Source organism: Passer montanus, unplaced genomic scaffold, assembly GCF_014805655.1.
Source record: "Passer montanus isolate IOZ18808 unplaced genomic scaffold, ASM1480565v1 scaffold71, whole genome shotgun sequence".
In the NCBI taxonomy this organism is placed as follows: domain Eukaryota; kingdom Metazoa; phylum Chordata; class Aves; order Passeriformes; family Passeridae; genus Passer; species Passer montanus.
The window spans coordinates 3,429,723-3,446,616 of record NW_024372259.1 but is presented as its reverse complement, the minus strand read 5'-3'; the positions used below and the strand labels follow the sequence as shown (position 1 = coordinate 3,446,616).

Here is a 16,894-nt window from a genome sequence, read left to right as displayed (position 1 = left end):
GTTTTGGGCAGGAAGGAACCTCAGAGATCACCCTGACATAGGCAGGGACACTTTCCACTAGACCAAGTTACTCCAGGCCTTGTCCATCCTGGCCCTGAACACTTCCAGGGATGGGGTAACCACTGGGCAACTCATGCCAGTGTCCCACCACCCTTGGGGTGAAGAACTTCCTCCCAACATCCCATATGAATCTACCCTCTTTTAGTTTCAACTCATTCCCACTTCTCTCTTCACTAATGCTTCTCTAGTTCACAATATCAGGACCTGAAACATTCCCCCATCCCATCAGTGAAAAATATTTCCTGTATGCAGAGCAAACTTCTGTCACATTCACATTTTCTGAAAAATCCCTTCACCCAGGATTTTTCTCTTGAGAAGCTGAGAAGCCTCAGAGGAAAGGAAAACAATTCTTATCTCATTTGCTTCTCCTGCGTTGTGCTCATGTGGAATGTGTTTGGAGATTGTTTACCCACAGGTGATTGTTCCATCCACTCTTTGGCCAATCAGGGCCAGGCTGTGTCAGGACTATGGAGAGAGTCAAGAGTTTTCATTATTATCTTTTTAGAATTCTGTAAATATCCTTTCTGTATTCTTTAGTATAGTATAGTTTAGTATTATTTATATAACATAGTATTATAAAGTAATAAATGAGCCTTCTGAGAACATGGAATCAGATTCATCATTCCTTCCTGCCACGAGGGACCCCACAAATACAATAAACTTCCATCCCTGAGGTAAGAAGCACATCTTAACACAAGGGCTGGGAGACTTTTGTTAGCAATGTCTCTTTTAAATAGAAATCAGTACATTGCAGCAAATGCTGCAGCCATCTTGCTGAAACACAAAATTATTAATGAACTATATATGTAATAATTGAACAATACTCATAGAAATGGATTGTGGGCTGCTCTTTATTGGGTAGGGTATTGCCCAGTTGGATCAATGGGATGTTCTTTAGAGATGCAGCAAGCTACAGGGAGGTCCTGGTCTTTGAACAAGGCTATGGCTCTTTTGTAACAGCAAAACATCACAAAAGTAATTACATTTCAGCAAGAGCTCCAGTTTTCTGGTCAGAAACAGTAAAAATCCAGAGCACTGATGGTCCAATTTCCACAGCCACCTTGCATCAGCCTGACTCTGCTCCCTCTGCAAAATCAGTCACTGGTGTTAGGAGGAACAGCCAGAGCCTCTGAAAATCCCCTCTCTCAGGTTTATTTCAGACTGCTGTAAAATGCTTCTTCAACTTTTATATCAGTCTCAACATCCCTTCTTCAGAACTGGCTTTGTTCTCCATTCAAGCTGTGCCTGCCAGCCACTGGGGACATGGAAGCAAAGTGATCTTTGGCCACGGCTGCTGAGATTTTGGCTCAGAGCAGATTCCTTGCTCCACCACGAGGCCCCAGCAATGTCAGCTAATGCAGTTCCTGATCTCACTTGCTGCATTTAAGCTACCACGGAGTTCAAAGGCCATTCCCCTCAGTGTCACACCAAAGCTCTCCTAAAGGAGCCACGAGTGGCACTAAGGAAACTCAGAAATCTCAGCCTGTGCAAAACCAGTGGAGGAATTTTCCCTCAGTAACAAAGCATCCCTGTTTTGGAAAATATGAAAATGTTTCCATATATTTTTTCCACAATGCAGCCCTCAAGAGTCTCGTGATGCTCTGATGCTGAGAAATCCCTCTGCTTGCCCCAGAAAAAGAAAAAAATAAAGGATGGAGCATCTGAAAGATGGCAACATCCTCAAGCATCCCTAAGCCTTGTTATCCCTGTTTTGATCCCAGGTTCCCAGGGCTTTGTGCCAGGTTGTTGGGGTCTGGCATCTCTGGGGGTTTTGTCTGGATTCTGGGGCAATGCTCCCGAGTGTCTGTGGGCTTCCTGTCCCACAGCAGGGCTGAGCACAGCCCGGGGGCCCCAAGGCCTGGAAAACCTGGCAGGAGCTTGGGCTGGGCTCCCCAAACCAGAACCACTCTCAAGGCTCTCAGCAGTGACAGAGGATGACTCCCTGACAGCAAGGAAAGATTTCCAAAGATTTCCATTACCCACATCCCAGACAGTCCCAACTTAGAGTCAACTCAGTGTGCTGGCAGAGCTGAAAAAATCCTCAGGGCAGCCCACAGGAGCCTGAGGCTCAGGACCCTCCCTCAGGGCTCCTGCTGGCCAGACTGGCACCATACCAGGCATCCTGCTGCCTGCCCAAGTCCTGGGCTCAGCTGCTGTGTTGTGGCTCCCTCCCCACGTCTCTGCAGGGATGCTGGCTCCTGGGAAATGGGTCACACCTGACAGAGAGGCTGAGGAGCCCTCCGGAGGTGCCTGGCTGTTGGCTCAGAAGGAAGGAGGTGCTGCCAACACCGAGTTTTTCTTATGAAATGAGCTGACCCCAGAGAGCAGAGGGAGCCCAGCCCATCAATGGAGCAGCCTTTTCCCTCCCCAGCTTTTCCCCACCAGCCTGTGCTCACACGCAAACAGCAGGGCCTGGGGGTGTCCCCATCGCCAGCAGGGCCAGGCTCCCAGATTGAGCTCATCACACATGGACCTCAGGCTCCCCCAAAAACCAGGAGTGCATGAGGGCAGCAGCCACCCTGCAGAGGAGGGAGTTTTCCTCCCCAAATCCACAGAGATCCAATAACCAAAAGTGACGGGCCAGGAACCCCTCCAGGCGTCTCGGGTGGGTTTTTAATGCAACACTCAGGCAGAATTTTTGTTCCAGGTTTTGCTTTGAATTGATTTCTTAAGCACACAGACATCCAAGCCTGGGCCTCCAGCTTCCTGGTTTGTGCAAGAGCTGTTTTGCCTGTAAAGCCCCAAAGTCCATGTCGCAGCTCCTCTGCACTGTACGTGGGCTCTGCGCGACGCCTGGCAGAAAGAAATGGCACAAAAACTGTTGATAGATCATCTGTGGAAGGCCTGTAGCCCAGCCAAGACAGATAAAAATAAAAGAAATTAAAATAGTTGTGTGTGTGTATGTTTTATGAAGGGAACATTTATATTTTTAAACTAGGAGTAATTGTATTCTGTATCTGAAATGGCATCTGAAAGTGATTTAGTGGAACAATGTGGTTTCTGATTGGTGCTTGAACTGGTTCCAAAACATTTTTTATAATAAGCATCATAAAGATCCCAATTATCTGATCCTTTTCCCTAACATGGTCAGAGAGGATGTTTCCAAAGAAACGATTTTTGGGTTGGGGTTTTTTTTTTCATTTGTGACACTGATCCTGCAAACATTTACACACAGTCTTAATCCTGTGAGTAGTCCCAGAGAAATGAACCAAGGCAGCTCTCAGCAGCAAAGCTAATCACAAAGTAAACTACTAATGTTCAGATTTGCTAATCAAGGCAATCCTTAGCCTTTCAGGGAAAGGTCTGCTTGTTATTCCGAGAGCTGTTCAGGATGCATTTACGATCCAATAAAGGAGGCCCCAGCATTACCAAAATAATTACTTACTCAAACAAGCCTGTAAAACTCAAGGACTGCCCCAAATAAAAGGAGGCTTCCCCCCCTTCAGTTTAATAACATAAATCTAGTGAAATGCATCTTGCTGCCATAAAATCAGTTCTACATGCCTTAGAAACCGTTGATTTACTAAGTGGGCAGGGAGGTCAGATCTTGCAAGGGACTCAGAGAGCTGAACAGATGGAGAGAAGTTTTAAATCTGAAAGTTTTGTCCACCCACAGAAATGGAGAGCAGTTCATACCTTACCTTGTAACTTCACTCTCCAAAATAAGATGCATACAAGCAATGCTGGAGATCACATGGAGCCATTTTGATGACTACTCAGGAAAGGGGATAAATAATGACCTGAAACCCCACTCTGCCTTCTGAGAAACAACTCTTCCACTTTTCCCCTTGCAAAAAAAAAAAAAGCCCTTCTTTCCTCAACTCCCTGGCTTGGCTAGGTCCTTCCTGCCACACACCACAGCAGGGGAGGCACAGGCCATCCTGGAGGTTTCTGTTCTCCTCTCAAACACCACCTCAGTTTTGCTCTGTTTTGAGCAACCTGGAGTTTAATGTGCTGCAGGGGACAGTTGGGTGCCACCCTAACACCACATGTGGTAACTAAGCTGCAGAGGTTCTTGTGCCACATTGCCCTCAGGGTCGTCCTTCTCCACCTGGTTCTTGTCTGGTGGAAGGAAACGCTCCTCTGTGTAACAAAAAGCAAATATCCAAGCAGAAAGCAAGGGGAACTGCTAGGCAGTGGTCCTCATCCAGACTAGCTCTAATGTGGGGAGGTGTGAGGGATGAAGCAGCCTGTTCAGCCTCACACAGCAGGGCAGCAGAGCTCCAGCGGCAGGGCTGCATTTGTAGTCAGGAGGAATAGGAAAACAGCTTTAAAAAATGCCTGCTGACTGCTTGTGAGTATGAGCTGCTAGAGACCATAAACCACTCCTCACAATGCTGTTCCATGCTCTGTGCAGGCTCTCACTGAAGCTGACTGTGGTTTTGCAGCACTTCAGCCCTGTCCCACAGCCACCTCACCTATAAAGCGCTGTCAGGAGGTGCTCAACCTGTGCAGCCCCCAGCACTATGCCAGGGTCATTAACCCGAGTATTTGGGTGGACCTGGAAGTGTCACCCAACTGCAGCAGCCACCTCGCTGTCGGGTGCCCGTGGTCTCTTGGATCATGTTCTGATGATGTGTGAACACAGAGGTGGCCAAAAATAAATAACAGAAGACGCCTTGCTCCCCTGAGCACTGAGGCTCTCGTGCCAAGAAATATTCTCCCTCTTGCTGCCTCTTTTTGTGGTGGTTTTCCTGAGACTGAAAACGCTCCTCCACTGCAGAAGATGCAAAAAAATTCCTGCTGACCTCAGCACTGAGTTTCATCTTTTTGAAGCTTTGTTGCGCCTCTAAGATAATTTATGAGGTGTCAGGATTTTCCGACCACAAATGTCTTGGACGAAAACCGTTTTTACACTACAGATGCCATGAAAAAGAAGCAATTTCAGTCTGTTTTTTCTACAGCACTGTCTGTGTCCACAATGAAACATGGGTTCAGAGCTCCTGGAGATTATTTGTGTAAGAGTTGTTCAGGCCAGAGCTCCACTGAGACTCAGGCTGGGTCTGATTCCCCACCTTTGCCTCATTGCCCTGATCTTCTCTGTTGGGAGGGGAACTCCCATTTCCTGGTGCTGTGCCACGAAAACACAAGCTTGCCAAGCTATTCTCTGTATGTGTGTTTGTGTGTGTGTATGCACAGAACAAGCCAGAAGCACCAGAAGGAAAAAGATCCATTAACAAACCACATTTTTCAACATCCACCAGGATCCCCAGATTTCTCATCTGGCCACTTCTCTTCCCCATGCTTTAGGTTTTCGAGGGGAAAGAGGAAACCAAGAGAAAAAACACATGAGCCCAGCTTAGCTGCCTCTAATCCAGTGTGCACCTCAGTCTCCATGAAAGTGTTCTTGGGACGACAGCAGTATTTCCCTTGGCTGGGATGCCCAGCCTCCTGGCTCCTCTGGAGCTGCAGAGCTGTAGACATTCCTCTGAGTAGTTTGCAACCCTGCCTGCCAGGAAAACCCAATGTCTCCATGGAGAAATCTCAGCGGAGGAGTTTGATACTCAGTCAGGGATGGAAAAGAAGGGAGTTTATGCCTCCCTGAGACTAATCCCTTCCCTAGCAAATTAAAAAAAAAATTAAAGCAAGGGGGAAAAAAAGAGAAAAGGGATCATGTTCCTACAGACATGGGCCCAGACATGCCAGTAGTGCTGGTGTGTGGTGTGTTGCTTTGTGGCAGGATGGGTCCAAGTCATGTGGACTCAGGCCAAGTGTCTGTTTAGGTCAGTGGGAGTCTATCAGCTTTGGATCAGGCCTACGTTGGGATCTGGAGCTGAACTTCCAAAAGTCTGGGCACGCTTGCATCTTCTGGTGAGGGGGAGCTTGGTTTGGCCTGCTTTTGAGATAGGAACCAGCTGCAAATGTAGGCCTCCAAACATGTTCTAGGAAAGAGGTTATAAAAGAGCTCCTTCTTGCTCAATGCATTCATTCCCCATGGGCCAGATTCTGACATCTTCATTAACACTGAGCAGAACCTCACTGCAAGAGCACTTATAGGGACTTGAATGGAGCTATTCAAGGAGCCAGCAAGTACCCAATGTCAGCAAGGGCAGCACCATCTAAGGCTCACAGCTGTTTGCTCTGTTGACATAAATGAGTTTTTTCTCCTATGAGCACACTCTGCTACAGACAAAGCACGTCGGGTTCCCTTCCTCCTGGCACCTCTCCAGCAAAATGCTGATTGAAGATTCTTCCTTAGTGCTAATGTGATAAGAAGCAAAAAGTACAGGAGCTCAACATCTACAAAAATCCTCCTGTAATAAAAGGAAGCTGTGAGGAGAAGGTCAGAGTTCCTTCCTGAGCATTGCTCTAAACACATTTTGTCTGCTTTTCCTCCCAGCTTTGAACTGGGCACTTAAACTACTGGGCAGCTGAATGAATCCCACATTTAGACAACCAGGTGTACCTGATTCACAGGACTTGGGAGCAGAGCTCCTAACTCATATCCAGTCTTTTGAAAAATCTCACAACACCCAAACAGCTGCAGATTTCATCCCCTCCCTTCCAAGCAGTGACCAGCTCAGAAATCCATGTTTTCCTTACCAAAAAGGAGGGGAAGAAACTTCACCCTTACAACAGTCAGGTTTCCTACCATTAGCAGCAGTTAGCATAATTTTTACCTCATTCTGTATAAAAATCCTTCTTCCCTGCCATTTTATCTCGGATTTATCCCACACAGTGCTCCCAGGTATTATGAGCAGGTATCCAAGTTTGCTGCTTTTCCAGCAGGGACTTCAGGACTTTATGTGGGCACCAAATTCCCTGAATCTCTGATCTCCCTCAAAAAACTGATATAATATTATAACAGGAATAAGTGTTAGACTGTTGTTTGTCAAGAAAGATCTTCTGGGAGACATTAGGAAGAGGACAACCACCATTCTTTTGGGTTCTACTCCTAATGGACTGATGAGCAGAGAGTTGCCAGTCCATGTAAACAGTTGCTAGCCCATGGAATTAGATGGTCTAAAAGGGAACAGTTGAGTTCTGGAAAACTGCTGGCAGCAAAACTGGAATTATTGGTCATTTATGGGTTGGGAGGGAATCTAGTGGCAGGACAGGGACGTTGGTGGAATAGTTTGCATACATTTCACATGCAAGAATGAATTTTATAGGAGCAAAAAGTCTTCAGGGGATGGGTCCTGCTTAAGGCTTGAGACCTGTGCCCCCTTTAGGGGAGATAGTAGAATGGGATTCTGGTGTTATGGTCCTGGTCTAATGCTCCCAGAGCCCAAAGGCTTTGCAATGCAAGTTCTGAGTGGGCTGGAGACTGATATGTGTAAGCACAAGGAGTACTGGAGCACTTTGTGGAGAGGGTGAGCAGGTTAAGCTGTTTTGTAAGATGCAGCTAATGAAAGACCATTGTTGCCCTGAGGAGAACAGAAGGGAATTGTATTATTTATGCATTACAATTGCAGCCATCAAGGCACAAACAAAGCAACTTGCACAAAACCAGACAAAGGAGGTTGCTGCAGAGTCAGCAGTTTCAGCTCAGGTTTCCTGTGTCCCAAACTAGGACTTTAATCATCTTCCTTCTCTGTGAGAGAGAAACGAGTATCAGAGAACACAGTGAGTCCTCACATTTTTCTAGCCCAAGACAGCACTGCGTCCATTGTTGGGACTAGCCCCCTAGGAGGAATTATTTCTATTCAGTTTGTGTGTGTCACAGCCAGATAATGCACTGGGTGGTATTCCCCTCTCTTCCCCCAATCTTTCTCTTTTATGACCACATGACTTCACCCCCTCGTGTGAGTGACAGTACCCATTAGACTAGACTCTGATGCAAAACAGCTGTGTGCAGAGAAGGGGAGGAAGGGAGTGGGGAACAGCAATTTAGAAAACAATTAAGAACATCAATTCCAATTCATTTGCTTGGCCAGGATAAGTAATTTCTAAGAGGTAACTTGATCTGTAGCGGATGGAGATTAAAGGCGCACTCCATTATCTCTAGTTTACAGTCTGGAGGAATTTGTTTAACTGGTTACCAAGGAGGCTGCATGGAAAAAAAAAGCCTAAAAATCTCTAAAAAACCCTCCTGATTTCTTTTAAAGAGCTTGCATGGGTTTATTAACTCTGTGGAAGTATGGTCTGCATGGCAAGAGGAATGGTTCAGCTTTCAGAGACAGAATCCCTGCCTGCAAGAGCTTGCAGGTATCAAAACCAATTATGCCAGTTTCAAACAGCAGTTAAGATTTTGGTGTTGAGATAGACCAGAAGCACGAGACATGGGGCACAGAAGCAGATGCAGCATTCTGCAGAGGAAGCAGAGGATGTGGAGGAGAACACAGTGAGCTGAGCATCAGGCAGCCCGGCTCTGACACTGCTGCACTCCGTGCTGTGAAAGGTGATTCCCTGCACTGCCTTACCACCAGAAAAAGAGGCCATCAGCTGTGAGCAAAAGGGGGGTGATGTACTTGGATACCTCTCAGAGATGCTGGGGGACTCCATGAGTAAATACCCCATGTCCCTTTGAGGCTGATCTTGCCAAAGCAAGGGTTTGTGACCCAAGTGTTGTGACAAAGTGTTCTGTATTCACTCCTATATAGGATGGCACCAAAAAGGGAATGTGTGATGGGAGAGACACTGATTCTCTGCCATGGAACTCTGGAGCTCTCCCTTTCCACCCTCCTCAGCCCTCAGCACTTTTCCCAACAACCCTGTGGCTGGTTTTGCCCCAACTCCTTTGGACCTTGAGCCTTCACTCTTGTTTTGCAAAATACAGTGTTGTAAAGAAGCCAAGACACCTTGCAACTCCAGACCATCAAAATGCTCCTCAGACCATTGGAGTTACCTTTTGGGAAGCCTTGGTACTGCTGCTGGGTAGTTCTTCTAGGAACCCAGAAAGGTTCCTGCAAGCCCTTGTGCGTGTCTCTGGATCTGATGTGAGGGGTAAAAGCACACGTGGAAAACACCAACCATGAGCAGGCTCAAAGTTCAGAGCTGGCCTTGGATCTGCATTTCCCTGGCTGGAAGCAGACTTCTCCCTCTCCTGTGCAGCTTAGGGACAAATGGCACTGCTGCCATCATGAGAGGGCCAGCCTGCACTCTGTACAGCTGCATCCCTGTCAGCTACCTAAGGCTCTGGGGTGATGTAACCACCTCAGTGCAAGTGGGAGCTGAAGAATGTGATGTGACACATTTCCCGGACCACCAAATAAACTAAAAAGTAGGCTCCCAGCCCAGAAAGGTTACCCTCCCAAATAAACACGTCCCAGCCTCCCTTCCTCACACACACTTACCTCCTGCCACCCCAGGACGCTGAGCTCCTCACAGGCTCCATTACAGACCCAGAATGAGCAGGTTCTTCCAGCCAGTCTGCATCTCCCATACAGTAATTGCTTTGGAATGGGCATCTGAGAACAAGACACAACTGTATATACAAGAAATGTTCCCTCTGCATAAACTTCTCAGTAGACTTACTTTTGTCTTGTTGCCAGGAAATGTATTTGGAGCCTCTTGCTAACCTCACATTTCTTTGATTACAGGGGCATGACCAGTTTGTTCCAAGAGTTACAGGGGGAAAAAGGAATGAGAAAGTAGAAAGCCCTCTTGAAGCACATCAGCTTTGCAGCAGCACATGAGAGCACCCCATTCCACCTTCTGTCCTTCTTGTGACAGCTGTGCTTCCAAGGGTTGGGAAGGAGTGGGGGGAGCCCAAACTTGCTTCTCCAGAACAGGGAATGTCACTGTAAGTGAGTTAGAACCTGAGATCATTTCTGCAGCACAGTGCAGTGAGCTCCAGGCTGAAAGAGGAGCCACTCCACTGATGCCTCAGGTTTGAGCTTTTATATTTTTCAGGTTCTGTCCTGCTTTGGTGTGTGGGTCTGAGCTTCATATTAGGGGATGGTGAGCTCTCTGCACAGAGCAGGGAGACAAAACAATTCCTTCTCCAGCTGGGCACCAAGGACAAATGATCCAAATCTCAGGCCCAAGAGCACAAACAACGTGGGCTGGAGAGAGAAAAACAAGCAGGGTGGGACTGCATGGGCTAAAGCTGGAATGGGACAATTAACTCTAATATGCAAATGGAGCAGAACTTATAAAAGTGAGAGACCTCATGACTAGTCATGCATTTTGTGACAACTTTGGTTCACCTTGGGTGCAGCCCTGGCTGGGCTCTTGTGCTGCCCAAGGTGGATCCATTGAGGCCTCCTAATAAATCCCTCCTTTATTCTTTAACTCTGTCTGGTCTCTGTTCTAGCCCAGCCTTCACAGGGCATCACCATGAGCAACGGGAACAAGTGATGGGGGGAATCAGCAAATGGTCAAAACTGGTTGGTTGGGTGGGGCAGGAATATCAGAAAGTAAAAATATAGCCAGCCAGATTGAAGTGTGGCCAGGAAACATGAGTTAACACCTTCCATCTGCCAAACAAAGAACACTGCTAGGTCTGTGTGACTGTGACAGCCAGGGCCAGGGCCTTGGCCTCACAAACTGCTAAAAACCTGCATGGTGGGAGATGCACATTCTGTGCCCAGCTCAGGTCAGAATTATTTTGGAGCACGAGACTGGCACTTGGCTCCTCTCACCCCAGCTGTGTGTGCACAGCTCCCTGGGTGAGGACTCACCTCTCTCCTGAGGCTTGTGAAGCAAGCTCTGAGCAGTTTGTGAAGTGCCTGGTTCTCTTAAGAGGCAAGGTGACCAAGACAGTGCCAAGTGCTCTATTTTTGTCCTGGAGAAGCCATCCTCCTCACAGTCACACTCAAGACAGCAGCCAGGGTAACCCAAACTCCTCGGATGGAAGCGGGGAGATTGCCAAAGGGAGGATTAGCTGGTGAATGTCTTGAGGTGCAAAGGTGTCTCATGTGGATTTGTGCAGGATTTTCACCTCAGCTGTCCTGGCTGGAGCTCCTGTCCTGCCATACCAGGACACTCTCCTTGCTGCTGTGCCTCTCCCGGCAGCCAAGGGCTGGTTTTGTGCTCTCAAATTTGCTCCTTTGGGAAGGAAACCTGTGTGAAAGAAAACCCAGCCCTAGCCTGTGAAAAACTGACCTCCTTACATAAGGAAGGAGCAGCTCTGCCTGGAGGCAGGACTGGTTCAGGAGGGATCCCACTGGCTGCTCAGTGACCTGATGCTCTGGGCCATCAATTTCCCTTCCACAAAAGGGATTCCTTTTCCTTCTCTCTGCACTGCACCTTTGAGACCTAGCTAAGAAATCACTGCAAGCCACTTTGTGCCTTGAGTAAAGACCTTTAGAAGGCCCAGTTCCACAACATATTCCTAGACTATGTGACAGACAGGAGGTTTCTCACTATTCTCCAGGTAAAAGGAGTAGCACAGTCCTGTTTCTCACATCTGTGACACTGCCTCTTTCTCCATCTTGTCTTGATGTTTGTTTTCTGCTACCAGCTGCCCCAGAGCTGCTTTATTCCATAGGATTGCAAACCCTATCCATGGGTGGGTATCCACTCTTTTGTCACCCAGGGGAGCAGGGTATAAGACTGCTTGTAATGTTATTATTAAGAGATTCCCTTGGGTTGTTTTTAGCAGAAATGAGAGCTGCTTGTTTTCCAGCAGAGGATCAGTTACAAAAACAACACCAAACAAAAAATGTTTTTTGAGAGCAGGGGCTCTGTTTGCCCTGTTAATTTCAGGGAAAGTTATTTGGGAGGAGGGAGGAAGTAGTTAAATCCTTGTTTACCATATTGGAACCCCAAATCCCCTTGGTTTACACAAATAAGAGAGAAAATGGCTCAGTGGCATGAGCACATGGCTGTGACTAAGGAGAGCTGGGTTTGTTCCCTGCCCTAACTCATACACATCTCAAAGGCCCCTCTTCCCTCAAGATGAGATTCAATCCATCTTGCATTTGATCCCAGCTGAAGACCAAACCACTCATCAGCAGGGAAAGGCAGGATATTCCCAGTGTCAGATTTGTCCAAGAGCACTGAAAAGCCTTGCAGAGGAGCTGGCCTTGCTCCCCTGACTGTTAGGCTGTAGTTTTGTCAGGCACTCCCAACATGTGGGAAGAATGATGCATCTGACTCCCTTTAACTCGGCTAATTAATTACTTTATTATACTATATTATACTATACTATATTACACTACATCTAAACTGAAACTGCACAAGCACTCAACAAAATCTCCTGACTGTCTCCTGACCAACTGTTAGGACACAGCTTGCAGAGACTGGTCAAAAAACCAAAACACTCACACCAGAATCCAGTTACCAAATTCCTTCAGGTAAATAACCTTCCAACACATTCCACGTGTTCACAAAACAACAGGAGCAGCAAATGAGATAAGAATTGTTCTGATCATTCTCTTCTCTGCTTCTCTCAGGTTCTCAGAATGTGAATCCCACATTAGGCAGCTGTAAGTAACCATTGGACTAAAGAGCTGAATTAACACAAGAAGGATGTACTCTGCTTTCTGGGCTTCCCAAACATGAAATTAAGCTAATTAGTCCTTCCCTACCTGACAGTGGGGTGGAAAGGATCCTAATTATTCTAACCTGCTCTAATGCTGAAATGCTAAAGGCCTTTCTGCAAAGGGATCTGTCTGCCTGAGAAGGCAGTGGTGGAAAGGAGTGCACGTGTTCCTAAATCCTTTCTGTCTGGTACAGGCACCTGTCCTGGCTGTTGTAGAACTGATTTGGCTCTCCTTGGTGCTCCATGCCATCCTTTGGGAGGTGGTGTTTCTCTCCTTGCTGCAGAGATTGCAGTCTGTTGGGGGAGGCAGGATGAAGCCCAGAAAATGAGCAATGATCTCCTGGTCTCAGTGCTTCAGGGCCAAGGCCAGGTTTGCTCTGCCTGTGGAAACCAGAATTGCTCCGTGTTACAAACAGAAGGTGTTATCAGACACCAGCCTGAGGAGAACAGAGCAGAAATGAGAGGGGCTGAGCCCTAGCTGGCAGTGAAATGGTGCAGGGTGAGGAAGCTCCCACTGCTCAGGGTCCCTGTGCCCTGGCATGCAGACACTCGGGGTGAAACCCAGGCAGGGAGCACGTCAGGAGGCAGAGACAGACCCCATCCAACAGGAGCCTCCCTGCCCTTGATGGGCAGTCAGGGCTGCCTCAAATCAGGGCAAATATGCCTCCTCTGGGAGCTCTAATGTTTTACTGGATCACTTGGCTTCTCTTGAAGAGTGCTGCTTCAGAGTCTCAGCTGCCTGGATCCCAGGGGGGATTTTGTTGATGGGGGTTTATTGACTTCTTGTTGCCTTGAAGTTCCTGCAGTGGCAGGAGCAAGAGGTAACTCCTGGAGCCTGTTTATTTTACAGGTCGGATTTTTAAGAGTTTGCCAATGGTACCCCAATTTTAGGAGAAGTCACTTGTTTATTTAGCAGTGCACTCACATACTGATCCATAAATAAAACTAGAGTGTTATTTAATAAGTCCCAACAGAAGGTCAGCCCTGGTTCATTGGTAAACTGATCAATCCAGAGTGCAAAAAGCACCCCTCAGGAAACTCACCATGTCTGTCTGAGGGAGGTACCAGCCAAATATCAGTGTGACTTGCACTCCACTGAGTTTTCAGGAGTTTCTGTGCCCATACCCACTGAAAGGGAAATGCCAGAAGGTCCAAGATGGAGTAATTTCCAACAACCTTTACTTCAGCCCTCTGGAGAGGCTTTCAGAGTTGTAAGATTTTACAGCTGGGGCTGCAGATCCAAGTTTGCATCTGTGGGAGAAAGAGCAGACTTGAATGCGGGACCCATGAATTTCCATACACTGGAGCTGAAATTCACCCACCTCTCTTAGGCACCAAGAATTACTTGTCTGGACCTAGGACACTCCCCATGGCTCCTTCTGCAGTTGTGTGTGTGGGATAACCTTGGGATAAGCATCACAGGAGGGAAGCAGCTTTCTGGGAGGAGCTGAGCTCTCCCCAGTGACAATTGTGGGAGGTGTTGACATTGCCTTAACCCCAGATGAGTTTCTCTTAGATGTCCAAATCAGGTGAGAAGCAGCAGCTGGTGTGCCCTGTGGGCACGTGCAGCCATAAGGTGCTCGGGACAGTTCAGCTGATGCTGTGTCCCACATTACAGAATCCTCACATGACTGGGAGGCTTAAGACACAAGCAGCACTAATTCAAAGAGGCTGGGACGGATCTGAGTGGGTTTTACAAGCCAGACATGTCAGATGTCACCCAGGGGATTTGCCATGGGGTCCTGGGATGGGGCCAGGTTGAGCAGATGACGTGCAGTGCTGATCCAGGAGCAGTTCCCTTGGCAAACAGGGAATGGTTTGGGTGCCTGGGGATGCAGATCACTCAGCAGGCCCTGTTCCACTGCAGCAGATGCCTCGTGAAAAGCTGGCAAGCCACACTTACAGCCAGGACCTGGTGACCTTGGCCACTTCAAACTGCATTTATTCTAACAGAGGAGAGTGCATGGGTGAAACTGCTACCATGGGTGTGCGCACACAGGGGAATAACCCAAACAAGGATTTTGAACCTAGATCTGGGATTTTTGCCTTGATGAGGGAGAGAGGAGCAGTCAGGCACAATGCACCTACAAATCAGTTGAAGTCCCTGTGAAGAGGCACAGTTGAATGGAGATGCCTCTAAAAACCTCAGTCCCAGGAGCCTGAAGATATCACAACAGGCTGAAATGCCTGCAAATGCAACATTTCTTTGGAGAGAGATACAGGGAAGAGAGACTTTTCACCAGTTTTGTGGTTTTATTTTTGCTGCAGGCATACACTGGGTTGCTGTTTCAAGGCTTTGGAAGGAACAGAAGCTGTTGATATTCCTGATATTCCTGAGCATAATGTTCAGCCTGAGCCCCCTTTTTGGAGAACATTCCAGGTTGGGTTAAGCAGGCTAACCACAACTGGGCTGTCTCAATCTGTTCCAAGCACAGCCAGAATCAGTTTATGTCTGCCTGCAAACATTCTGGAGTTCCTCTGGTGGCCTGGTTTGTAGAGGTGCTACTCACTCACAGCTGCTGCTTAGGTAAAGCTGTAATGCTGCCCAGATCACCCTTCTGTGCCTCAGTTTCCTTATCCCAAACACAATAAACCCCATTCTTCATGGCCTAGGGGCATATGGTGTCATGCAAATTTTGTTATTTCTGTGATGAGAGCATGAGCTTTGTTTGGTACAGTGGTCTGGGGGTGCCTCCTTGCCATCATTTGGAAAAGACAGGAATTAACCTGCATGTTGGAAATGCAGAGTGTTGTTATTGCTCTCAGACAAACAGAATTACCTCCTCTCAAAATCAAAGATTATCTGTTTTATTTCAGTGAGATGTGGTGATGTCCACAGAAAACAAATCTTTCTTGGCAAGTGGAGGCAGGATTTTCTTTGGCAAGTTGGAAGAAGCATCAAAGGAAGAGAAAGATGGGATGCAGCACAACTGGTTTTAATCAGACATGAGAGTGAAGTTCCTCTGGACAGGCCCACTCTCTGATATGCCATTGTAAACACCCTGGGGAGCCTGGAAAAAACCAAGGGAATGGCACAGAGATCCTCAGGGCTCTTGGTGGACTAACTGGCAAAGCTTTTTCCAGCTGGCATCAGGCAGTGCTGAGGTGTCCCTTGAATGCAGTGTGCTGGTTCCATGACTGATTTTCAGAGCTGTTTGGTTATCCAAGCCCCTGCCTTGTTTTTGGCAGCTCCTCAGAACATGCTGCACTCCTGCTTGACACCACAATGAGGGTGCTGAGCTGGTTGAGACAAGGATGCAGCATCACTGCACAGCCCCTGCAGAGAGGGCAGGCTCTGATTTCAGCCCAGCTCTGCTCTGAGCTGCTCAGAGTGCTCTGGAGGTGTCAGCTGCCTCTTCTTGCCTGTCACAGAGCCTCCAGGGGCTGCTTCCCAGAGCTGCCTGAGCGGATGGGAGAGCCTGGACAAGGAGAGCTTGGGGAAATGCCTCTTGACAGGGCTGTACCCCTTGAAACCAGCTTCCTCTGGAAACTGCTGACTTGTTTCACTAAGTTTAGGGACAGGGAATGTGCTGATTTTATTAGTGTGTTCTGTAGAAGCTGATGTTCACTTCAACTATTTCAATACCATATAATGTATTACACTGTCACCTCACATAACATGTCAGCTCAAACTAGCTTATATAAACATCAAAACAAGAAAGTCAAGCTAAAAGTACCTGATATCATTTCAGTCCTTCTGAAACACAGCATTTCAGCACATCCATTCAGCTGCATGTTCCAAAATGATGGCTCTCTCTTCCAGTTAGGAAGGAAAGGACATTTGCAATGTCTGAATTGCCTTTGGAGCATGAACAGCTTGAGCTGTGATGGTTGCTGGAGCTGCATGGCTGGGATTGCTGCTCAGAATGCTGCAACAATTGTTTTTCTACATTTTGTGGTGTTTGGAGGCTACAGCCAGGGCTTGAGGCTCACATTCATACAACAAAGGTAACATTTGGCCTTCAGACCCACAGAAGAGAAGCTGGACCTGATATGGGGACACCAAGTGACACCAGAACTTGGGAGGTGGCTTGGCAGAAATGGGATTTACTGTGCTGGGGATAAGCCCTTACTCGGTGTGGTAGCCTGGGAGAAAAAATCTGCTGGAAGGACAAGTTGGGAATTTCCCTGATCACCTGTCAGTGCTAATGAGGACTTGAGCTTGAAGGACCCTCAGTGATCTGTGAGCCTTGTCTCAGACAGGGTCCAGATCTTGGATTAAATCTCTGGTAACATCAAGATCGGGAACAAGTTTCAGATGAGCACAAAACAAATGGGATTCAAACCCCCAGGGAGCTAAAGACTTCTTTAATTGATTGGTTTAAATAACATGGAAGTTCAGGCAGAGCCATTGAGTTGAATATGCAGTCCTTGAACACTAAAGAAGAACTGATACACAGATGATGTCTAAGCAAAATCTGTTTGAAATTTGTGATTAATAATAATAATAATAATAATAATAAT

The 16,894-nt window shown here is 47.4% G+C and overlaps 1 long non-coding RNA gene across 1 annotated transcript; it reads right to left on the bottom strand.

Annotated features, from left to right (window-relative positions):
• Positions 1-12,074: 12,074 nt before the first annotated feature.
• On the bottom strand, positions 12,075-13,882 carry LOC120512238. The gene is made up of 3 exons (XR_005629971.1): positions 13,753-13,882; positions 13,474-13,681; positions 12,075-12,811 (listed from the first exon to the last, which is right to left on the bottom strand). It is a non-coding gene; the product is annotated as an uncharacterized LOC120512238 (long non-coding RNA).
• Positions 13,883-16,894: the final 3,012 nt, after the last annotated feature.